This window comes from Bufo bufo, chromosome 7 (assembly GCF_905171765.1).
Source record: "Bufo bufo chromosome 7, aBufBuf1.1, whole genome shotgun sequence".
Taxonomy (NCBI): Eukaryota; Metazoa; Chordata; class Amphibia; order Anura; family Bufonidae; genus Bufo; species Bufo bufo.
The window spans coordinates 156,274,795-156,301,241 of NC_053395.1; the positions used below are offsets into that span (position 1 = coordinate 156,274,795).

The 26,447-nt window shown below is 42.4% G+C and overlaps 1 protein-coding gene across 8 annotated transcripts in view; it reads left to right on the forward strand.

Annotated features, from left to right (window-relative positions):
- MAP2 (microtubule associated protein 2) overlaps positions 1 to 26,447 on the forward strand; it is a 258,280-nt gene that overhangs the window by 43,255 nt on the left and 188,578 nt on the right. For 7 of the 8 annotated variants that reach the window (XM_040441562.1, XM_040441559.1, XM_040441560.1 and 4 more), the window contains exon 2: positions 5,166 to 5,211. The gene's annotated coding sequence lies outside the window, so the exon portion shown is untranslated. Of the gene's footprint in view, positions 1 to 5,165; positions 5,212 to 13,127; positions 13,352 to 26,447 lie in introns of those variants that run through there. The other variant, XM_040441556.1, reaches the window with a different exon arrangement.

Here is a 26,447-nt window from a genome sequence, read left to right on the forward strand (position 1 = left end):
TTTTTAAGCCAGATGTGACTAGTCATTAGTCAGGGACCAATGCTATGTGGGAAGGAACCACATGGGGTTTCCTCCAACTTAAATAGGGTTACCACCATAAGAACTTATCACATAACCACAGGATAATGTAGGTGATAAGTACTTAACTAGTGACGGTCCAACTGCCAAACCCCCAACCGATGATGGGGTCACAAAGACCCTGGAGATGATGGAGTGATGATCAGACTTGTGTACTGCCACTCCATTCAACACTATGGAACTATGGAAGAAGATGACTGTACAATCCACTCTCCATCCCTCTTTTTTGTGGGACTTTAGCAGCCTTGCAATGGCCACGGATGTATGTCACTATTGCTCAAAAAGTTGTACTAAGAACCTTTTTAAGCATGCTCAATTAATTTTCTTACCAAATGCCAGATTCTCAGAGGTTGGTCACATTCACCTCATTACCACAGATGATCAGATTTTTTTGTATGAACAGTATATATCGGTCATATTAGCCAAATTACCTGTGAGCGTATAGCTAGCTCATGACCAGCTGGGGCAGACTGAATAGAGAAAATTTATCCGATTTATAAGACATAAGTATGACTGTGCAGATTTCCAGTAGCCTACGAATGGAATGTGTTATCAAGCAAGGATCCTCAGCGTTGTATTTCTACATTCATTATGTGTTTGTTTTCCTGATAAAAAATGAATTTTTTTTCTAGGCCCACTCACTATTTCTGCTCTTTTTTTCATAAATCCATGCAGCTAGCGGCTGCACTGTGGTTGGCGAGATGAGCGCCAATGCTTATAGCATGCATGGTATTGTTTTCAGCTTTCAGACTAAATAACAGAGATGGCAGGTATAGACAAGAAATAATAAACTCCTGCAGCGGCAAATACAATAAGAAAAAAGAAATCTAACGCCAAAAAATAATAAACGGTTTAAATACCATAGAAACAGGTACATTATAAGTAGAAGTCTATGGCAAAGAAGAACACATGACATCTTGGCACCAGACAGGTTCACACAAAGGCGTGACCCATCATTGTTAGTGAATTTGGTAAGGGCATTATCTTTTTATTTTTTTCACTTTTTCCTTTTTATTAAATTTTTTTATTATCCAAAGCAATTTAAAACCAAGGCCTGCACTCTCAGTAACAGTGCTTGATGTCAGCACAGGACTCATATCACTCAGAAGTTAGGGTTACTCATGGTCCAACGTTTCGGTTTAAGCCGAAGCTTTTTTCAGCGGTTAGTCTGTGGCCTAAGACTCAAACATATGTGGATGCCTGGATAACCTAGGCCATCCAAGCATCTCATTTTCTAACCAATTTGTTTTCTATATTCTTGATATAATAATAGGATTTTGCATACAGCAGTACCCTCATCACTTGTTGCTTCCATTCCCTCTCATCAGTCTTGCCAAAAAGAGTGACTGAAAGATCAGATCATCTGTAGTATTCAATTGTATCACTTCTTTATCCTCCAAAATACAGAGGTGATGTTATGGCAGTTGGTTTCAAACCACTGTCTCAACCAACAAATTTGACTTTGGGACACTCCTAAGGGCGTTATACTGGCAGGAAGCCCTGTACAGGGATCTGGTCTTCGCTGCAAGGGAACCACCAAGCTGCTATCTTCTGGAATAGTCTCTGTATGATTCACAGCTAACATAGACACTGGTGTGGGGCACCGTTAAGTCAGGCAAAATTGTAGTCAAAGTCAGGTTGAAGTCAGGGCATGCAGAGAACGAACAATCCAATAAATAGTCTGATGTCAGGACAGGCAGCAAAGGGTCCGCACGAAGGTCAGGCACAGGTCTGGCAGGAAGCAGACTGTGGAGTGCAAGAAGAGGATGGCTCAACTCTGGCGGCAGGACACGCCAGAAAGGAGGAGGGAAGGACCAGCAGGTCTGGAGAGGCTGGTGAGCAGAGTAGAGTTACAGTGGGCACCAGCCACTGCTGCTGGCTACTCTCAGGTACTGCTGGCAGCTTGGGATGTTTTGGAGGTGACAGGTTCCCTTTAAGATCTTGTGCAGATAAACATCAGAACTTTAAGTGTTTGTTCACACATGACAGATTAGTTGCAGAAATTCAGTTCAATTGTTTCGGTACGAAGCATACAGATGTCTGCAAGCCTCTTTCAGGTTATGGGACAGTTGAAAACATTTTTCATATGTATATTCAGGGGTGGGATTCAAATATTTAACAACAGGTTCCCTACACAACACGACACATGTTTACATATATATACACCATGTATATGGCACAAATACTTAAATACACCATATATACATTACACCAAACTTTTAAAATGCCTAAGGAGCCAAACTATCAGCGGCGTGCGAAGGGCTCCGTAACAGGTTTTTTAAAGTGCCGACCCACACCAGTAACTCCACCCAATGTCTATCTGTACATGTCCCAACCCTGCCTAGTCTCCATTGTGCTGGCAGTAGTTATGCCAGTAGTTATGCCAGATCTGGGATGGTTTGGAGGTATGCATACATAGACTATATAGACACTACACTCACATAATCACATATAAGATATACAACCAGATATGATAGATAAAGTATATAAATTACACATAGGCTACACTTGCAGTAGATTTACCTACTCCATATACATTTTTTGCACCTAGCACTAAAAACATATTTGCATACACACTATATTCAGCGCTATCCAGAATACAGAGCCACATACCTCGTACATCCAGTGATGTCTCCTTTGATGTAGATGTTCTCTTTTCTCATCTTCTCCTTTCAGACAAGACCACCATGATGATTTTTCACCCATCTCTCCTCTCTCCAGTTTGACAAAAAGAAATCTTAGGTTCCTACTTTTCTATCATCCTCCTACCTTCTGAACAACTCATCCTGCCACCTCCAATGCTGTGCCTGCTGTGCTCCTAATACTATACTACAGAAACAGATAATCCCCCTGATAACAATATTACCACACAGATAGTGCCCCCAATACTTTGCCTGCTGTGCTCCCCAATACTATACTGCAGAAACAGATAATCCCCCTGATAATATCAGTACCACACAGATAGTTTCCCTTCAATAATTATTGGCACATACTGCCCTAAAATAACTGCTCCCAGCAAATAGTGCTCCTGACACTAACAGTGTAAACATTATGTCCCCCAATTACTACTGGGAAACTATGGGGAACATGTTTGCTATTATGGGTACTATGGAAGCATTATTACTTAATGGACACAGTGGGGACATTATTGTTGGGGCACTGTAGGGACACTATTTATACTAAGTGCAGAGAAGTATTACTATTGGTGGGACTTTGGGGAGCCCTATTACTGTGAGGGGCAAACTGGCAGCTTAAAATGAGCACCAGTACATAGAATGTCCCTTATAATGTGCGCCAGTACAAAAAAATGCACCCTAATAGTGTGCACTAGTTCAAAAATGCTCATTTTCTGTGTCAGTACAAAAAAATTCCGCCTCTTAGTGCCCCAAACTAATGTCCACATAGTGCCCTCATAATGTGTGCAAGTATAAAATACCCTTAAATAATGCCCCCAGTAAATGCCCACATGGTGCTCCTCTCCCCTTCCCCATAGTGCCCCCATAATGTGCCTATATAATATGCTCCCATAGTGTTCTCCCCCAACCCCATAGTGCCCCCATAATCTGCCAGTATAAGATTCCCCCATTGTGTCCACCATAATGCACCAGTATAAATGTCCCTTCATAGTGCCCTATAGTGTGCCTATATAATATGCCCCTATAGTGTTCTTTCCCCCCTCCAACACCATAGTGCCCCCATAATGTGCCAGTATAAGATGCCTCCATAGTGTCCCCATAATGTGCCAGTAGATGCCCCCATGATGTGCCAGTAGATGCCCCCATAGTGCCCCCCATGATGTGCCAGTAATGCACCCATAGTGTCTCCCATGATGTGCCAGTAGATGCCCCCATAGTGTCCCCCATGATGTGCCAGTAATGCCACCAGTAGATGCCCCCGTGATGTGCCATTAATGTCCCATAGTGTCCCCCATCATGTGCCAGTAATGCCACCAGTAGATGCCACCGTGATGTGCCAGTAATGCCCCATAGTGTCTCCCATGATGTGCCAGTAGATGCCCCCATAGTGTCCCCCATGATGTGCCAGTAATGCCCCCATAGTGTCCCCCATCATGTGCCAGTAGATGCCCCAATAGTGTCCCCATGATGTGCCAGTAATGCCACCAGTAGACGCCCCCATAGTGTTCACCATTATGTGCCAGTAATGCCCCCATAGTATCTCCCATGCTGTGCCAGTAATGCCCCCATAGTGTCCCCCATGATTTGCCTGTAATGCCCCCATGGTGTCCTCCATGATGTGCCAGTCGATGCCCCCATAGTGTTCCCCATGATGTGCCAGTAATTCTTCCAGTAGATGCCCCTATAGTGTCCCCCATGATGTGCCAGTAATGCCCCCAGTAGAGGACTCCATAGTGTCCCCCATGATGTGCCAGTAATGCCCCCATAGTTTCCCCCATGATGTGCCTGTAATGCCCCCAGTAGAGGACCCCATAATGTCCCCCATGATGTGCCAGTAATGCCCCCATAGTTTCCCCCATGATGTGCCAGTAATGCCCCAGTAGATGCCCCCATAGTGTCCCCATGATGTGCCAGTGTCTCAAAATAAGTCAGCCAATAGATGGTATAAGGTTAAACAAAATTGTCAAGCCAAACACAAAATTTATCAGCCAGCATGAACCACATGATATATTTGGTGTAAGTTCATTTAGACTTCCCAGTTGTCAGGACAAGTGATAGCAGTAGCCATTGCTACAGCTCTTCATCTCCACTAACGAGAAGGCAATTGCCGGGGAAAGAACACTTCCATCCTGACAATCGCCTGCTCATCAGCGCAGTGTAAATGCGGCTTTAGTCAGTATGCCCCAATGTCTATGTCATATTTCAGGCTACATCTCATTAGAAAATATCTATTCAGACTTGGTTTTGGATTGTTTTCATTTAATCATCTAATCATTTTTAATTGGAGCTTACTGAGATTAGTACTGTGTTGAATTTGTTCATTTGCATCATTATGGTTTTGTACCCTTTATGTCCCAGAGGTATCACTCGCATCCAAAAATACAAAAGGAGAACTTGTTCTGTGTATCTGATGTGTGAATAATGAATGCATTGTTTACTCTCTGGTTTCAGATAACTCTCCTGCTGGTCTCAGTGCTGGGTGCCTGATTGAACGCTGGTAAGCTCACCGAGAATGTTTCTATTGTTATAATACATATAGTGAGGAGTATGAATAAAAGCTAGGTCAATTCATTAAGTAAAAATCAGGAAGATAAAATGTTTAGCACTGTGTCCATTTCTGCTGCACCCAGGTTCCAAAACCAATTAGTATACAAATCTGTGTACCGTGTTACCTAGTAGATAGAGTAGATAAAAATTGACAGTCCTCAGGGGTCGATATACCTTATAATGGCCAACTGAAAAAGATTATAACAAATAGCAAGTTGTCAAGACTGCTAAGATCTCTTAATCAGACATGGTACCATGTCTGATGAAGAGACCTAAGTAGTCTCCAAAGCTGGCTATTTATTATCTTTTCAGCTACACAAATCACTGTTTGTTGTTGAGGGACACAATAGCTGAGTGATGGCATGTTCCCATGTCGATATCAATTTTTAACATTTAAAATTATGCATGAAAAGATATATTAAGGCAGGTAGGCATTGCATGCATCCACAGGTTAGTAAAGCGATTCCACATTATTGACTTTACCATACAAAAAAATTGTTATTAATTGTGAATTGACTTGTTTGTGCAGCTGTTTTTTCCAAAATGTTGCCCAGAGACTAACTCTCCCGATCTCCATAAAAACACATTAAACGCTGAATGTAAAGATAAGAAACCCAGTTCCCTTCTTTTTCCATCCAAGAGCAGGGGGAAGGCTTAGAAGTCTTAGACTACCAAATCACACTGTGAATGGGGTAGTCTTAGAAGCTGGGGACCATTTTGCTTAAATGAAAAGGGGGCATGGAAATAGTGGACCACACCAGAAGAACTAAAAAGAAATCTCCAGATATTTTAACTATGCAGTATGCATTTATTGTGAAAATGTTATGGAGCACTTGAGGGTCACTTTATGATGACAACCTAATAATGCTATACTATCCAGTAGATATATGGCACTGCAGAACTCTTTATCTTAAGGTATCTATAAGAGGCCCTAATAGAGATTAAAGGATATGTACACCTTTGGGGGGCAATTATTTTATTGTTGCATTGTAATCTTCTTTTCAATTGATCTTTATCAAAAATGTGGAGCACTTTTCTCTGTACAGAGCTAAAATGCTCTAGTAGCAGGATCTGTATTTTCACTCTGCGCAGTCAGCCAGCTCACCTGTCAGGCTCCTTATCTCTGATATCTAAACTTATAAACACTCATCAGTTCTTATCTTACTCAGAAGAATGTGGCTTAAATAAGTGTTTATAACCTTTTAGTAATTTAGAGAAAAGGGTTATTAGATGACCGGCACAAAGTGAAAATAAGATTCACACAGCTAGAAAAATAGTTAACCTTTTGTGACAGAACTCAAGCTCAATATTTTTAACAAGACAAATTGAAAAAATGATATTTAACCTAAAATGAGTAAAATGCAATCATGCAAAAAAAATTCCCTCAAAGGTGTAAAAAAAATTTCTGAGTAAGTCTACTTTCACACTAGCATTTTTGGCTTTCCATTTGTGAGATCCGTCATGGGCTCTCACAAGCATTCCAAAACAGATCCGTTTTGCCCTAATGCATTCTGAATGGAAAAGGATCCGCTCAGAATGCATCAGTTTGCCCCTGTTCAGTCACCATTCCGCTCTGGAGGTGGACACTAAAACGCTGCCTGCAGCGTTTTTCTGTCCGTCCGGGATGCGAAGCGAGATGGATCCGTCCTGACACACAATGTAAGTCAATGGGGACGTTTTCTATTTTGTCAGAGAAAACTGATCCGTCCCCCAATGACTTTCAATGGAGTTCATGACGGATCCGTCTTGGCTATATAAGACATAATACAAGTGGATCCGTTCATAACAGATGCATGTGGTTGTATTATTGTAACTGAAGCGTTTTTGCAGATCCATGATGGATCCGCAAGAAACGCTAGTGTGAAAGTAGCCTTAGTAAAAAATTTGGGAGGATTTGGCAAAAAAAGTGAAATAATCAATACTCCCCTGGTAAGTGCCCTGTCTCGATTCACCACTGACACAAACGCTTGGCTACAGTGGTCAGATGGGTAGATGGGCACATCATGGTGCAGTAAAGTAAACAAGACCAGCAGGGACTACTAGAGGGCCAATAAGGAGCTGCAAGAGATTTAACACAGGAGTAATACTTATTTTGCTATTTTATCCCAAATTATTTGTGACCTTGAAAAATCTGATAAAATCTGAACCACTAAAGCCACCCACCTAACTAAAAGAAATATTCCACTTATTCAGTGACTACTATCATTGAATCCAAGAGAATAGTCAGGGCAGTCATATTAGTAGTTACTGTAGAACTCAAAAAGAACCCTAAAAAGAAATAGGGAAAGGGAACTACTACATTGGTCCCCCATTTGACTCTTGAAGAGCTGTTTAGTTGGTGTGATTGCACATCTTATATCTGCCCTACTGTAATTTAAAATTTTTCTTTCAGAATGAATCTAAAAGCTGATCTTCCACCCACTATTTCCAACCAAAACTTGACATGTCTAGGTTTTTTGATTTGGACATCTTAGGTTGTTTCCTACCTTCCTCCTCCATACCATAATGTCACCATGATGCCATAATATGTCATCTGTCTGATGAATGGTCATTCTATGATGGTGAATAAAGTAAGCAGGCCCGTCCTTGCCTACTTTATTCCCAGTCAGTAATTATTTTGGTGATGGAAAGTAGACAACTTGGCATGCAGATTAGGACAGTACGTACATATAAATATATGGAAGAACATTTTCATTAAACTGCAGATATATTCCATGTAATAGGTATTTCCAAACCCTGTAAGCACAGTCTGTATTTGTTACATCATTAGACGGTAGAAACTGTTGTACTGTATCTGAGATATGAAGATATGATCTCATTACCACGCTATCTACTGCTTGTCCCGATGAAAGTGAAATGTCTTTGTGACTGTTTGCTGCCAGAATTGATTACCTGTCTTAGAGAGTGAATTTACTTTGATCCCAGTCTTGTCCATATGGAGCGTTCAGCAGTGTATAGGACTTCATTCTGTCATCTGATTTCCAGAGGAGATTAATGCTATTCACCCACTTTCCATCACTACGATACGTCTCCTGAATGTTTATGTGCCTCTGTGTCTCTTGTGTTCACATTATGGGCAATGTTAGCATGTTATGTTGATTACCTATAGATAATTATCTCATATGGCCATTTATTTCCTTTACTATGACAGGGCGGACAATCTGATGGCTATAGGGTCACAGTTGAAAATTGACACCAGGCTCAGTTCTAGAACTAGGAGCAACACATTTCAAATGCATTGTAATCTAAAGCTATTGAAATATTCTGTTGGCACAGTTTGCTTTTTAGCACATTATATCTATGTTTTTGCTTAAAATGGGTCTTGGGTAAAAATTCTTACAGCAGCTCAATCATGTATCTGGATAGACACTCATGCATTTTAGCAGATTAGACATCTGTTTAGACGATGTGGCTGAATATCCTTGAAATTATTAGATTTTTTTGGGACAGTGATTTAAAGTGTTTTGTAATATGTTTTATTAGGGAATTATATTAACTTTTATTAAACCAAGTGCTGGTAAAAATATTCCATCTTCAGCATCTACTGAACGCTGAAGATGGCTACCTGTATGGTGCTGAGACAGGCCTCTCAGCCTGCCTGCTCTCTCCCTGCCCCAGGCACTGCCAGCCTACATGTCTAATATATATTACTAATAAACTAATGCGCCAATCTTTACTCCATATTTCATCTGCTGCCAGTGCTGATTGCTGACAGGAGTTCTCCACTCTATCTTCCCAACGCATCTGTAGTTAACCCTAGAAAGACTGGGAGAGGAGCTGGGTCGGGCTGCATTGATATTGATTGTACTATGTTCCTGTATACCTACTGTCAGTGCTAATCACTGCAGTCATACTCACCTCCCTATCTTCCCAGCGCTAACCAGAGATGCGGTAGGAAGATAGAGGCGAGTGCTGCTGCCAGCGATCAGAGCTGACAGCAGATCAAATATGCAAGGAAATACTTTGAATCACTGTCCCTACATATTTTAAAAAGACCATTACATGTTGAATAAAACCTTACACCGCCACTTGTGCTAAGAAGTTTCATTTGGACCCACCATTTGATATTTTGGAGGCCTTTCAATTGGTCTCATTGAACATAAGAATAAAATTGTATGTTTGCTGAGCTTGAATACATTCTAGGCAAGTGTGGCCAACAATGAACATAGGGCTTGGTCAAAAAACAGTGCTGAGGTCATTGATTGGCTGAGCGGCTGGTCTATGCTTCCTGGTTTCTCATGACTTGCAGCAAGTAGCTGTTTAGCAAATCATTGGCCACAGCAGTGTCCAACCTTAGCTAGTGATTGGCTTAGCAGTAATTTTTTGAATGCCAAGGGGACCAGGAAGTACAGACCAGCATGGTTACGTCAGAAAAGTAGAGGCAGGGATCAGTAACTTAGGTGTTGCTTGTTTTATTTTTAAGCCATTCTGATTGTTATAGACATCTCTTAAAAAACATTCACCATTTAACATTGTATATAGATACAGAGTTACTGCCAGTACTTCTTGGCAGAGCTGCTTTCATAATTCAGCAGACTTCAGAGCTAAAATCCTTTCAGGTACTGTGCAGTAATCTGAACACTAACCATCACACTTCATTATAGGAGTCCATGTAAGCTGTTAAGTGTGGGATCGCTGGGGTCCAACCATTCGGGGTCACAGAGACGGCAAAAACAGGGTATTGCTGAGTCGTCTCTCTGAATGGAGCAGTAGTGGTCATGGAACTGACATAGACAATGGTTGGACACCCAGCTGTCAGACGGTCGGACACCCAGCAGTCAGACCTCCAGTGATCCAGCAAGAACGCAGTCGAGATGCATGGACGTCAGTCTATAATAACCCTTCCCCCCCCACACACACACACACACTGCTTTTAATAACAACCAGCAGAACTGTGAATTGTGCTTCAGGCTATAGTAACAAAAAATCTGTAAAATAAAAGTTAAGGAGAACATAAGGCAAGTTTATCAAGTCATTTTAATGTAGTAGCAAATAAGCACAATAGCATAGGTATTCATGCAGTGCGGTCAGTGGTCAAAATCGTATTGAAATGAATGATTCAGAGCCTTGTGCACTGTAGGGTTACTCTTGAGAGTATCTGCCTGACTTTGAAATCTACCCTACTGTTGCTTACTGCCTCATACTGTGTAATCAAGTTATAAGCATTGTTTTACATAATAAATCAAAGAGCTGAATTAATAACAATTCCATACTTTGTAATAATTACCAATAATGGGATTTACAGATGAGTGAATTTCTTGTTTCAAGTCCGATTCACAGAATTTTTGAAAGAATTCGATTCAGGTATATATCAATTCTACCTGAATCAAATATGCTCCAATTGCAACTTATATTTTTTCTGGAAAGACACTGAGACCAGAGAGAGAGACAGACTAGTATGCTATGCTGGGTCTCTGGCCAATATATATGTGTTGTCTGGGGGGCACTCTTTCTCATTACAGAGAGTGGCTAGCATGCGTAGTATTTGTGCAGTATGTGTGGGTATTGTAGGCCAGGCAACACTACTCTGGGTTTCTGAGAAAAGATATTCAAATTGATTCCGGCAGATGTACGATATGCTAATTTTCATATATTTTTCCCAGAAGCCTAGAGCATTGACTGTCTTACAATACTCCTCATACTTAATGCCCTCCATAAGGAGAAACAGTACCCCAACCAAGGCTTCTCAGACAGCCAAGCAAATTTTCTTTCTTCAGTTCTGTTAAAGGATAGTTACCGAGAAATAATTTGATTCCTGATATGAGACACTCTGTTCTCCTTTGCTTTTGGTAAGGAGACTAGCATTGTGTGGAGACACAAGCACAGCAATAGATAAAAATCTTAGTCTGAAAAAGCACTTTCTTCTCTCGCCCAACTGAAAACACAGAGACAAGCATTTATGTATATAGTGTAGTTGGAAGAGACAGTTGTTGGATGTTTTATGGTGTATGGGCTTTATAAGACTGCCCTCCAGATATCAGGAATTAGTAAGTACAAGGCGGCATCTTGTTGATGAGCTACTCCTTGGCACTCTCACTCTGAAATAAACCCTGTTTGAGGTCTCGGCAGAGACAGTATGGAGTACATGAAAGACATTGTGATTTCTGCTGAGCTGGTTTTCCTGCTGTGCTCACATCTCCCAGACTTTGCTGAAAATGCAGGCACCTTGGGGTTTGCTGGAATGCAATTAATAAGAAAGAAAACTTATTTAATAACAGAAGGAAGGTAAAAGCAGCAAATAATTAGTCTTGTGAAGAGATCATCTATTAGTGCTCATTATTTCTTTTCCAAACTTTTAAAAACTAGTTTGTGACTTTAGAGAAGTAAAGATATTGTAGTCAAGACGAATCTAGATCCACATAGAAATTGTTGTATTTTGTTGCAACTTCAGTCTGTATTGCGTCTAACAGGGTTAATTGTTCCTGACACACTGGAACAAAAACATTTAGTATGCCATAAAGCTTGGTGATGTCATCAGAGGGTGGAGCTGCTTTTGAGAAAGCCAAGAACTGGGGTGAGGCTGTCTTTAATGGAGCATTGCAGACATATAAGTCACCTTAGCTTTTGTATTTTATGTACAGCCAGTATACACCTTGTAAAACCTACTCCTTCATTCTGTGAATATTTTTCTCCAGACACGCCTCAGGGTTATTCGCATTTAATGTATGGCTGTGCGTTAGCTAATTGTTTGTTAGCAGGAACATCTAGGTGATTGCAGGAAATTGTCAGGGTGCTTTATATTGTGTTGGGGCGGTTTCACAGATTTATCAAAACTCGTACAAAGCAAAAGTGGAGCAGTTGTCTGTACTAACCAATGAGATTGCTTCTTTCATTTTTAGGAAGAACACTAAAAATGATAGGTGGAATCTTATTGGTTGTTAATCTCAACAATTCTTTCGCACTAGTTTTGATAAATCCCTACCATAGTCTTTTTTGGTGTTTTTGTTGTTTTTTGTGCCGTCTTTTGCCGTGTTATTCACATTTTTTTTAATGTAACCAGAAGTTATTTTAATGTCTACAGTGCATCCTGTAACTGAACAGAACAACGTAAATGATTAGTGGAAGTCTAATACCCATTTGAATGAGCCCTAAAAGAGACATGTCAGGAATGTCAGGAGAGCTAAAAGGTTCTCTTCAAAAAGTGTTTCATTGCCGTACCATATTATTGGTTCCTGGAGGACCATTGTAAGGCATCATGCACACGGCTGTTGCTCAGCCATTCCATGCATTGGGGACTGCAATTTTCAGTCCACAATGCATGGGCAACATCCATGCGGCTGCCGCGACGGATCCAGACCCATTCAACTTAAATGGGTCCGTGATCCGTCTGCACCGCAAAAAAAATAGAGCATGTTCTATATTTCTGCTGTGCGGAGGCACGGAGAGAAACCCCACCGAAGCACTCTGTAGAGATTGCGGACCATTCAAGTGGGTCTAAAAACGGCCATTGCCCGCAAATAAATTCAGACCATAAGTCTATGGAAAGACTATTGCATGGTGAAAAGATTGTAACCTGAGTCCACTATAATTTGAAGGACCACTCTACAGTGCCAAAAAATGTGTGTAATAATATGAGTTATCTGCAATTGTAGGCCACAAATTGTTTTAGCCCACACTGTGAAAGGGGTTGTGCAGTGTCAAGACAGGTCATCAATATTAGATTGATGGGGGTCTAACTCCTGAAACCCCCACCAATGAGCTATTTGAAGGGGCCGCGGTTGTTGTGCCAGCACGGTGTAATAGTGCAGTGACGCAGTAGATCACTGCTAAAAGTTAATTTACTGCAAAAAGGGTTCATATATTTTCACTGCTGTGTAATGTGATTCCAAGAGCCAATATCAGAACATAGCTAAGTTATTGTGCCCTACTCAGACGGAGGCTGGCTGGACCTGCCCTACCTGAAGGAGGACCTGTGTAGTCTGATTGCATCAGCCAGTGAGTCTGGCCTAGTGAGCTGAAAGGTGAGGAGTTGCATGTGCCTATGCAGTATGATGCCTACTACAAGGATCCTCCAGCCCTTCATGCTGAGGATAGGTGTCAAACTCCTGAGAGGAAAGAAATAAAGATTTCCACAGACTGTTTAGAACCAGGTAAGTGCGGATACAGGATAGTAAAGATAACTTGGACTTTGTTGAATGTTTTTGAGACCCTTGCATGCCTTGGTTGTTTGGATAGTGTATTTGGAGAGAGACTCAGAGTCAGCTGTCTTGCAGCTTGCTATCCCATATTCAGCCATAGTAAGATGATGCAAATTGGAGAGACATACCTTGTCCTCCCAAGTGTTAGTGGCCAAAAATACCTCAGTAAAACTTGTTAGACTTCTTACCTTACACTGGCCTCCTTATTGCCTTGCAATCAACATCTGTTATGTTGCCACTATTGCATTGCCTGCACCACCAGGGAGTCTTGCCTTGCACCTATCTACGTAACATCAAGGGCACCCCACCAACACCAGACAGGAGCCCCAATACTAGGGTAATACTAGGGTGTGCATTAAGGGAAGAAAGGGTTCACTGCACAGCCCCAGGACGATTCATATGCATTTATTTGTTTATTTGAACAAATTTACACTCTAGAGGGAGCATCACCACAGCTTGAGTCCCCCTCTGCTGGCAGATTAACATGGCCACACATCTTATGCAGCCTTGATAACCTTGCGCTTGCACTGTTACTGCGAGTATCGGGGTATGCTCAAATGATATACCTATAAATCCACATAAAAAAATTGGTATGCGCCACTAAAGAAATTTTAGCAGGGTGTACACAATCGCTGATTGTTTTTGCAGTTGCCTTTTGTTGGGTTATTTTTTTTTTATGTGCATTGCTTTATGGACTACATGCTGTTTATTATATAACCATTTGCTATGACTTAGCTGCATGTTCCCGATTTTTATTGTTATGGCCTAGATAATGTATACTAGTAACAGTTTTTTTTTTTTTAATGAGTCCTGTTAGTCTATTTTATCTTTTGTGTGGACGCCTATGAATTTTTCCAGGTTGGTATCTCTATGGGTGGCATATTTTCGGTTATGCGTGCAGATTCGGACAGTCACGTATGGCATTATTAATTGGTGTTTGGTTTTATTTGTCTAAAATACTGTTGAAATACTACAGTATGTTTGCAAAGATGTTTTCATGCAGCTTCAAGGGGCGCATTGCACGACGCCCCCACTCCCTGTCTCATTTATCCTAGGGAGCTTTTAGGTTCTCAGAGTCAGCTAAAGCACAGTAACCGGCTCCATGGAAACTGGAAGGGAGGTAATTTGGATGCAAGCAAGTTAAGCCTATTTTACCCTTTCATTTCCTAGATTCTATTTCCTTTTTTAAATAATGATATGATATGGAATAATTTAACATACATCAAAATATCCGCATGACCTAATCCTGCTACATGGTCCAAGGGCCCAGGAGCAATTTAGTATCTGCCTTATGCCCCATATACATTATGCTAGAGCATAATTAGGACTTATGTTACCATTAGGGTCAGCGGATGAGTTGTCCCACAGATGAATGAGAGCTGTCCATGGTCATCTTTTGAGCACTTATATGAGCAAACTTGATAATACCTTGTCTAATACCCAATGGCACTTTCAAATTATAAATAATGTAAATTTCCTATACGAGTAACTGAGTAATCAAATTGTTGTTTATATTGTTTTTTGTACCTTCCTCTGGATCATCAATGAAGGATAGTGGGTTGAACATAATGGACTTTTCTCAACCTATTTAACTTTAAAGTGGATATATCATCGGACTCTGCAGCCCTTACATACGGCAGCATAGTACAGGTATAGGTCTCCTCTCCCATAACCCAACCCCACACAAAATAGTGTTGTTTGGCTAATCGGAGTGATCAAAGAATACACTGGGCTCATAGTTATAAGTCTGGTATACTAATAAGGGGGATGCTCCCCTTGCTCTTTTCCACCCACCCCCAGTCATTGATAGCTTCCTGCTATGAATCTGCATGGACAGCAGCTTGCCAATCAGTGTGCATTCTTCCTCAACAGCCATCTTTCCTGACCCTGTCAATGAAGAAGGAGAGGCCAGAGGAAGCAGGAGGAGCAAGGATGCACAGAGCAGCTTGCGTCCACCCTTAGTTCATTTATGTGCTGATTTGCATAGGAATTTTAAAAACGTTTTCTCCAGAATGAAGCAATGGATCACTAAGTACAAGGTATCATTAAGTTCAAATGAGCTAGACCTACAAGGCACTGTGCCTGATTTAACAGTGCATTTTCTGGTGACAGACTCCAATTAAAGGGATTCTCCATTTTGCATCAACATACTTTAAAACAATCATTTATGAGGGTTGCTGTAATTTTGTCATGTATTTCTTTTACTTTCATTGTTCCTATCCTCCTTTCTGGGCTGTGTTCATGTAGCTCTTTCTTATTTCCTGTGATGTTATGTCCATAGTGTGTCAAAGCAGAAAAATGGGCAGTGATAGGGGAGTGTCTCTGTAACTAGCTGGGTGGGAGGAGCTTATAGCTGGGTGTTCATAGGGGTGGTGCTGGAGCTGTGGCAGATGAAAGAGAAATGCATCATGGGTTTCGTTGTATACAGCAACAGGAAGTGCAAAAAAGACATTTCAGGCTGAAACAGATCTACTGTATGAATAGATCCATCCACCACATCAGGAGGCACAACCTTATGATTTTTCACTGAACTTGGGGTCATTAACTGCTTTTTACTGAACTAATTTGGAATTTGCATACTGATGTGTTGTAATGAGAAACCAGTTTATTGTTTTCATTAAAACCTTTGTGTCTAGTCTTTTAAGCTCCAATGTATAAAAAAGTGCAATATGCTTGCGCCCACTACATAAGAGGGATTAGATGTTGTTAAGCTTACTCCCTTCCCAAGGACTATGTGTATGGAAGAGAAGCAGTTACCTAGCCAGCTCCCTGGCTCGGTTGCTATGTAAAGTGATAGGTGTGGGCTGGCTCTACCCTAGTCTTGGCAGGAGCTGCTTTGTAGTTTTTGAGAGAGCAGTGTGTAAAGCTAGAGTCTGCTAAAGAGAGCAACAGCAGACAGAGCAAGCAGAAAATAAACAGAAATACAGCAGCCTGTGAGCTAGGAACAACCTTTGAGAGAGAAACTGAACTTAACAGAATGTAGAGTGGCCATTACAAAGGGAGAATGATGGAAAATACAAGTCAATGAAAATCTAATACACATATGCCTGTTCTCGACTTCACTGCATTGTGATTGGGATCATAAGCTTCAGGTCCTCCTCCATGCTTAAGAGACATACTGGCCACCTGTTGCAAAACTGCCCCCGCATAGGGTACTGCAGAAATACTGACTGAACAGGTAAAGTACAGTGAACTGTTTGCATCAGCATCTGCATTTCCATCCCATTGTATTGTGCGACCTGTCACTATTCAAGTCCCATGCCTTGCACCACAAAACTCATCTACACCAATACACCCCACCTACCAGCATGCCTGAGCTCCAAAGCTTGGGAAGAAAAGATGCGCCCTTCCCCTAACTGCATGGCTCTAGGGAGCACCAGAGTGTTTACTGCCACTGTGAGTAACTACTACCTTCATGATTGCTACCACCATGCCTTTTGTCCTCCACCCTACTCCCTTCCCGGGCTGGCTGCAGAAGTATTTTTGGTTATTATTTGTAAATATTTACAATGTACTTGGAGGCCGTGTGCACACTATATGTGTCCACTTAGCTTATTGTAGATGTCTGGAAAAGATTCCTGTACATACATGCATTTCTACAGGTCTCCATTCACCAGATGAAGGAAAGCACAGCAAATGGAAAAAAAAAATATACAGGTCAGTATATGGGGATTTTTTTAACATTAGGACCCCATATGACATCTGTCACATGCCTTCATTGGATATCTATGTACTCAGTGTATACGCCTGATGGTAGTCCCGAATGCAATGCATAAAATAAAATAGGTTCTCTTACAACTGAAGATTTTAGTCCTCTGTGGTTGTTCACTCATGAACACCTCATTAGTTCATTAGCCTCATGAGGCTATAAGGCAGTGCTACGGTTCAGGATGGTTGCGATGACATCATCCCCATCTCATGCGCCGGGTTACAGGTGGCATGACAACATTATCATGCCACCAGACACCCAGCCCAGGAAGTTGCAATGACCTTCTCGACCGCCTTTACTGTAGCGCAGGGAGTCGGGGCAGCAGGCTGGAAGAGGCCTGATTAACAGACAGCCGGACGGAGGTGAATATTTTGTTATTTTTTTTCAGTTGTAAACACTACTGGGGGCACCAAAGAGGAGGAGATGGATGTATTATTTAATGGGGACACTATATTCATAGGAGCACTATTGGGGGGCACTATATGTTTAGAGGCACTACTCGAGGGACACCATATGTAAAGAGGCACTACTAGGGGGGGCATCATATGTACAGAGGCACTACTGGGGGCCACCATATGTACAGAGGCACTACAGGGGGCACTATATGTAAAGAGGCACTACTGGGTGGCACCATATGTAAAGAGGCACTACAGATGGCCACCATATGTACAGAGGCACTACAGGGGGACACTATATGTAAAGAGGCACTACTGGGTGGCACCATATGTAAAAAGGCACTACTGGGAGGCACATACGTAAAGGGGCAGTACTGAGGGGGCACCATAGATAAAGAGGCACTACTGGGGGACACTATATGTAAAGAGGTACTACTTGGGGGTACCATATGTAAAGAGGCACTACTGGAGACACACTATATGTAAAGAGGCACTACTGGAGGCACTACATGTAAAGAGGCACTACTGGGGTCACTATATGTAAATAGGCACTACTGGCGGGGCACTATATGTAAAGAGGCACTACTGGTGGGGCACTATATGTAAAGAGACACTACAGGCGGGGCACTATATCTAAAGAGGCACTATTGGTGGGGCACTATATGTAAATCGGCACTACTGGTGGGGCACTATATGTAAAGAGGCACTACTGGCGGGCACTATATGTAAAGAGGCACTACTGGAGGGCACCATATGTAAAGAGGCACTACTGGCAGGCACCATATGTAAAGAGGTACTACTGGCAGGCACCATATGTAAAGAGGAATTACTGAGGGAGCCCACTATGTAAAGAGGCACTATAGGGGGCACTATATGTAAAGAGGGGGACTTACACAAAATGAGGATGATTACTACGTAGGGACATAAGAGCAGGCTTTAATGCAAATTGGTGTGTTCAACACCGCGCAACAATGATTTCGCTACTGAGAGAAAAACATGTGATTTATACTAAAATGAGCGCACTGATTCCAAATATGAACTCGGAATTTGCCTGACACGTCTAGACTTTAAGTACATGCAAAGCCTCTTCAGTTATAATATTCATGCATTATATTGGAGATATTCCAATAGACATGTCCAGACCTGTTCGGACGCACTCAGGCTGATGTCAGCAGTAAGTATATAGGGCATGCTGGACAGATTTTGATAAAGTGATCTGTTATAGTACTATCAGTTTTGAAACATAAGATGGATAAACGCAAATGTGTTAACGATCTAGAAAATGTCTGCTACATATGTGGCAAATACACTACTTATGATCAGCGCAAGAATCTGACAAAGCGAGTGCGTCTTGCAGCTTGGGATGCATTTGTGCTAGTAGTGCAGAACTTCCTTGGGAACAGACGAACTGCAAACTATGCTGAATTAGTAGACAACATGCTTACAGCATATGAACAACTTGGCTGCCGAATCTTATTGAAAGTGCATTTCTTACATTCCCATCTTGACTTTTTCCCACCCAATTTGGGACACATAATTGACGAACATAAAGAGCAGTTCCATAAAGATATTTCTACAATGGAGAACAGGTATCAAGGCCGCTGGAATCCCAACATGATGGGGGACTACTGCTGGTTTTTGCAACGGGAAAATATGACCGTTCACAAACGCTAAAGCAGATGCCTGAAGCACTTAACAGTATTGGGCCTTGCTCAAGTGAGACTTTTAAACAGAAAAATGAGACTTTTAGAAATTTTGTTATTCCATTATATTTTTATACACTGTTTACTACGCAAACTTTGATGTAGATCAGGTAATTGTTGGAGTAAAACTCGTTCTGTTCAAAATTATTCAATGCTTTCCAAGTGCTTAATTCATTTAGGCATACTTATGCATAGCAAAATTTTGTGACGTGTTACAACAATTCTGACTTCGGATTTGTAATCCTCACACTCGATTTAGTATAGGACAACTGGCAGTAGCAGATGAAAAGTTTTTTCTTTTGTTGCGTGGTGATTATGCAGAAAGAAGTGGTCTGGAGACGTCATCAGAACGATCTGTGTAGGACTGAGAAAAAAGGAAAGATAACCACTCCAGCCAGAGGAGACATCACCTGTAGGTCACTGGGATTTTTAATGACTGTGTTTTGTTATGTGCATGATTTACCCCCCGTCCGCAGGAAAATTATTTTGCGTCAAACTGGTCTCTGGCACAAAAAAGGTTGGGGACCACTGCTCTAAAGCACCCATTCAAACAAATAGGGCATAAAACGGATACTTATTGTTTTTCCAATTCTTCTAGTGAATCAGAAGAATGGAATGCTCAATGCCGATGTGAACAAAGCCTAACCTTTCACTTGAGGTTTCATGGAGTATAGTGGCTGACTGTAGCTATACAGAGTGCAGTGAGCACAACAATCTATCTCTTTGCGATTTAATCAGTTTAAATAAATGTTTTTCGAAGAGCATTGCTTTTTTATTGGAATAATCAATATCTCCAGAGGCTTCATCACAATTACAGCAATAACCTTATCAGAAATATCCTCTTCAATTTATTGTTAATGTAACTGATTACAAACATCATAATTCACTTGTAATTCAGTAGTCAATTATGGGGCATGTTTAAAGGGGAGCCTCTCCTGACATGCCCGTTTTAATAGCTTCATGCATTCCCCATGTAATAACAATTCTGGAGCATCTATTCTTATGGCTCTATGTTGTGCCATTCCTGTATTATTTCTATTAGAAGTTATGAATGAATTACTAGCAGTCTGCAGTAAGGGTACACAGGGGTGGTAACCAGTTGGAGGTGTGTCCCTGCACAGTCTGACATGGGCAGCACTGACTGGATAGAATGAGACTGTGCAGGTACACCCCCCCCAGCTGGTTACCTCCCCTCTGTACCCTTACTGCAGACTGCTGGCAATTCTAGAAGTAATAAAGGAATGGCACAACATAGAGCCATAAGAATAGATGCTCCACAATTGTTATTACATGGGGAATGCATGAAGCTATTAAAACAGGCATGTCAGGAGAGGTGAAAGGTCATCTTTAAGAGTAGATGAATTGGGAACTGGATGCAGGGATACCATATATGAATATAGACATATCTAGTGGCAAAGCTGGAAATACACTCTATTATTACTTATTTAATAGCTTGGGACACATTACTATCGAGATAACCAAGCTGACTCATAAATTCACAAATATTAGGTAACTTTGCTATTTAACCAACATGTTAAATAGGAGCATATTTTTTTATTTTGTTACACATATTCATTATCGTCATTAAATGTTATTTCCACCGCAGCCAAAATGGTGTGCAAAATGATGGTGGTGATGATCCAGATGAAACTGTTCACTACTGATCTTATTGAGAAGATCCTTTTAGAGGAAGTCATTATTGGAATTCTAGAAAACCCATATCTAGATAGTTCCACCTATAGGTGCAGTAGGAGAGATAGCAATTTTCCAGACCCTTTTTAGCCACTACTGTATAATGCCCTTCATTTCTGCATCATACTTGGGTTTGCAATTTGTTCTTGTTCCTCAGCTTCTTGTAGGCTCTTTTTTGCAGATCCAGTGTAATATTGTTTGATTCAGCAGATAAAATTCTGCTTTAGACCTCAGAACTAAAGATCTTTCAGTTGATTGGATGGCAGCACCTTGTCATGTCTTGTCAATGCAGCATTACTTTAATTTTCTTTTACCTCAGTAATGAAAATATACAAAAAACAATCACCATGCCAGAGATTGTCTTTCCTGTACTGATAATTTTCTTAATATATATCTTCATATAAGGGCTCACGCACACAACATTTTTTTGCTGTTCGGATGCGGACTCATTCTCTTTAATGGGGCCGCAAAAGATGCGGACAGCACTCTGTGTGCTGTCTGCCTCCATATGTCCGTGCCATCTATTACAGACAAGGATAGGACTGTTCTATTAGGGGCCGGCTGTTCCTCAAAATGTGGAATGCACACTTCCGGTATCTGTGTTTTGTGGATCTGCAATTTGCGGACCACAAAACAGCCAACGGTCGTGTACATGAGCCCTAGGTCACAACTCTACTTCTTTGACACATAACTGCAATGTCCCTGCTTCTTATGTGTCCACTTAAAGGATTGTCCACTTTAGACAGTTCTCTTTTGTATGAAGGATTAAATGTAAATGTGCTGGAACCTGGCAGCAAGCATTTAATTCCCTTCTCAGGGGACATTAAAGGTGTTGTCCAGACTTAAAGGGGTTGGCCCATCTCATACATTGGTGCATATCACTAAGATATGCCACCAATGTCAGATAGGTGCAGGTCCCACCTCTGGGACCTATCTCTAGAATGGGGCCCTCAAAGCGAAAGAGAGCACACTGCACTTCACTTCTAGCTGGCGGTTGGCTATTTTCGACACTCCAACCCTCATTCACTTTGAAGGCTCCATTCTAAAGATGGGACTTGTACCTATCTGACATTGGTGGCATATCCTACCTTTAAGATATTGATGACTTATCCTGACATTAGGTTATCAGAATCAGTTTGGTGAGGGTCCAGCACCCAGCCGCCCCACTGATTAGCTGTTTCAAGCAATCATGGTGCAGGAAACTGTACAGTGTGTAGTCATTTGAATAAGAGCTGAGCTGCAGTACCCAAGAATGGCCACTACACAGTGTATGGCGCTGTCTGCTTCCAGCTCTGTTCTCTATATAGTTTCCTGTTCTGCAGCAGTCTGAAACAACTGAACGTAGGGTTGTCAGGCGCCAACCGATCTTTAACCACCTCCCGTCCGCATGTTGACTATAAACATCCGGGAGGTGGTTTTCTATCTCTGAATGGACGTTTCTGAACATCCATTTAGAGATCGCAGCTGCACTCTAATCGTGCAGCTGCAGATCAGGTTGCCCGCTGTCAGTGACAACAAGGCAACCCTTAGAGAAGGCAGGGACAGTGCCCAGGTATACAGAGCAGGATGCGCTTCCTGTTCATGTGACCGCCAGGGCCGGGAGAGTGCAGGAGCTGTCAGGTCTTTCACAGACCTCGATCAGCCCTGCACTGAGGCTGTACAGCGCAGTATACTGATGTACAGCCTCTCTGGGGGGTGTATTTCCCCTGTAACTGGGGCTACTATGTCAGCCCCAGTTACAGGAGAAATCAATAGTGAAAAAAAAAAAAAAAAAGTGAAGTGAAGTTTAATGTACCCCAGAGGTCTTGTATGACATTAGTGTATTAGTGTAAAATAAAAAAAATAAAAAGAAAGTGTTAAAAGGTTTCACATGTAAAAAAAAGGAAGGAATAAAAAAAAAAGTTCAAAATAGAAAAAAAATATATATATATACATATTTGGTTTTGCCGCGTCCGTGATGGTTGGCTCTATTAATATATCACATGATCCACCCAGTCCGATAAACATCATAAAAAGTGCAACACCAAGTGATCAAAAAGGCGTATGTCCCACAAAATGGTACCAATAAAACTGTTACCTCATTCCGCAAAAAATTAGCCCCTACATAAGAAAATCGCTCAAAAAATAAAAAACTATAGCTCTCAGAACATGGACACATTAAAACATATTTTTTTTGTTTCAAAAATGCTATTATTGTGTTAAAGTGAAATAAATAAAAAAAGTATACATATTAGGTATCGCCGCGTCCGTAACAACCAGCTCTATAAAAATGTCACATGCCCTAACGCCTCAGGTGAACGCTGTAAAAATAAATAAATAAAGACTGTGCTAACACAACCAATTTTTTGGTCACCTTGCCCCATAAAGTGTTATAATGAATGATCAAAAAATTATATGCACCCAAAAATAGTACCAATAAAACTGGCACCTTTATCCCCTAGTTTCCAAAATGGGGTCACTTTTTGGGAGTTTCTACTGTAAGGGTGTATCAGGGGGGCTTCAAATGGGACATGGCATCTAAAAACCAGTTCAGCAAAATCTGCCTTCCAAAAACCATGTGGCGCTCCTTTTCTTCTGCGCCCTGCCGTGTGCCCATACAGCAGTTTATGACCACATGTGGGGTGTTTCTGTAAACCGCAGAATCAGGGTAATAAATATTGAGTTTTGTTTGCAGGTTAACCCTCCATGTGTTAAAGAAAAAAATGGATTAAAATGTAAAATCTGCCAAAAAGGTGAAATTAAAAAATTTGATCTCCATTTTCCTTTAACCACCTCCGGACCGCCTAACGCAGATTCGCGTTCCGGAGGTGGCAGCGCTGCGCACAGTCACGCATATACGCGTCATCTCGCGAGACGCGAGATTTCGCTCCAAGCCGGCCCGCGCATGCGCATCGCGGGCCGGCAAAAGTTAAAGAACAAGTTAGTCACCAGCCTGCCAGCAACGATCATTGGCTGGCAGGCTGGCGATTTTTAAAAAATCCAATCACAAGCCATATAACAGATCATATTAGTAAATATGATCTGTTATATGGCTTCTCTGCTCCTGTGCTGGTCCTTTTCGTCGGTTGGATCCAGCACAGGAGCAGACTGAACTGTGAGTAGCACCAACACTTCACTGTAGCCCCTGATCACCCCCCTGCACCCCAATTAACCCTTTGATCACCCCTTTGATCGCCCCTGTCAATCACCAGTGAAAGGAAAAAAAGTGATCAGTGTAAACTGTCACTTTTTTTTTTTCACTAGTATTGGCTGTTAGGTTTTAGGGATAGTTTAGGCCCCTTGGTTAGGTAGTTAGCGTCAGTTAGCGCCCACCCCACCGCACCGCAGTCACTTTTATTCGCTGAATAGCGTATCGCTAATCAGCATTTGTACTTTTATAGTATCTGTAAGTGATCAAAACTGATCACGGTCAGATCTATAATAGTATTAGTGTCACTTTAGTTCGCCCTCCACCCAAAACGCAGTGTTTGCCCGATCAGGCCTGATCGGTCGCCCACACGTGCGTTCACCCACGCCCGCCCCACCGCAGTGACAAAAAATATATATTTTTTGATCACTGCACATTCATTTTACACGCACTGCGGCGATAAAAAAATCAGTTTTGATATTTTTTATCAACCGCAGCGGCCTCCGGTACTTCGCTAGCCTCCCCTTTGTAAGACAGGTTTGCTTTTTTTCTTGGGTAGTCTCAGGGAATACCCCTAAATTTAGTAGTCCAAAATGTCAAACAGGGGGTATTCTTCTGAAGAGGCCTACAGGATTCTGACCCAGTCGGATGAGGAGTGGGAACCCTCATCTGACGAATCTAGCGGGTCAGAATATGAACCTGTGGAAAGCAGTGGCTCTCTGACCCAAAGTTCGGACGAGGAGGTGGAGGTCCCTGGCAGCACCAGGCGTACCCGGCCCCATGTCGCTAGACCACAGGTTATGCAGGATCCGCTTCAAGAGCAGCAGAGTGGGGCTGTCGCTGCCGGATCACGTGGTGAGGCATACACCAGCAGCGCAGCCCTCCCTGGACCTAGTACCAGCACTGCCGTACAACATGGTGACGTGGCGAGCACCAGAAGGGCAGTTGAAGCTGGTACGGTGGCACGTGCACTAGTTACCCCGTCGCAGCCACCGCAAAGACAGGCCCGTAGAGCCCCTAGAATCCCTGAGGTGCTGGCAAACCCTGATTGGCAGTCACCAACTTCAGCCGCACCTGTAGTTCCCCCTTTCACCGCCCAGTCTGGAGTTCGGGTTGAGACGGCTCAAATCGGTTCGGCCCTGGGATTTTTTGAGCTGTTCTTGACTGCGGAGCTCTTGGACTTAGTCGTGGCAGAGACCAACCAGTATGCCACACAATTTATATCCGCCAACCCGGGAAGCTTTTATGCCCAGCCTTTCCGGTGGAAACCAGTCCAAGTTTCCGAAATTAAAATTTTTTTGGGCCTTCTCCTCAACATGGGCCTGACAAAAAAGCATGAATTGCGGTCATATTGGTCAACGCACCCGATTCATCACATGCCCATGTTCTCTGCTGCTATGTCCAGGGCACGATTTGAGGCCATCCTCCGTTTCCTGCATTTTAGCGACAACACCACCTCCCGTCCCAGAGGCCACCCAGCTTTTGACCGGCTCCACAAAATTCGGCCCCTCATAGACCATTTCAACCAGAAATTTGCAGATTTGTATACCCCCGAGCAAAACATCTGCGTAGACGAGTCCCTAATACATTTTACCGGGCGCCTTGGCTTCAAACAGTACATCCCAAGCAAGCGTGCCCGGTATGGGGTCAAATTGTATAAGCTCTGTGAAAGGGCCACAGGCTATACCCACAAATTTCGTGTCTATGAGGGAAAAGATCAGACCCTGGAGCCGGTCGGTTGCCCTGACTACCTGGGGAGCAGTGGGAAGACAGTCTGGGACTTGGTGTCACCCTTATTCGGCAAGGGGTACCATCTTTATGTGGACAATTTCTACACAAGTGTGGCCCTCTTTAGGCATTTGTTTCTAGAACGGATTTGCGCCTGTGGCACCGCGCGAACTAGTCGCGTGGGCTTCCCCCAACGGCTTGTAACCACCCGTCTTGCAAGGGGGCAGAGGGCTGCCTTGTGTAACGAAGAACTGCTCGCGGTGAAATGGAGAGACAAGCGTGACGTTTACATGCTCTCCTCCATTCACGCAGACACGACAATCCAAATTGAGCGAGCAACCCGTGTCATTGAAAAGCCCCTCTGTGTCCACGACTATAATGCGCTCATGGGAGGGGTGGACTTCAATGACCAGATGTTGTCTCCGTATTTAGTTTCCCGCAGAACCAGACGCTGGTATAAGAAGGTGTCTGTATATTTAATTCAATTGGCGCTGTACAATAGTTTTGTTCTCTACAGTAAGGCTGGGAGAACACGATCTTTCCTCAAATTCCAGGAAGAGATCATCGAGAACCTCCTTTACCCAGGAGGTTCCGTGGCCCCATCCCCCAGTGTAGTTAGCCGTCTACACGAGCGACATTTCCCCAGTGTCGTTCCTGGTACCTCAACCCAACCGTCACCCCGAAAAAGATGTCG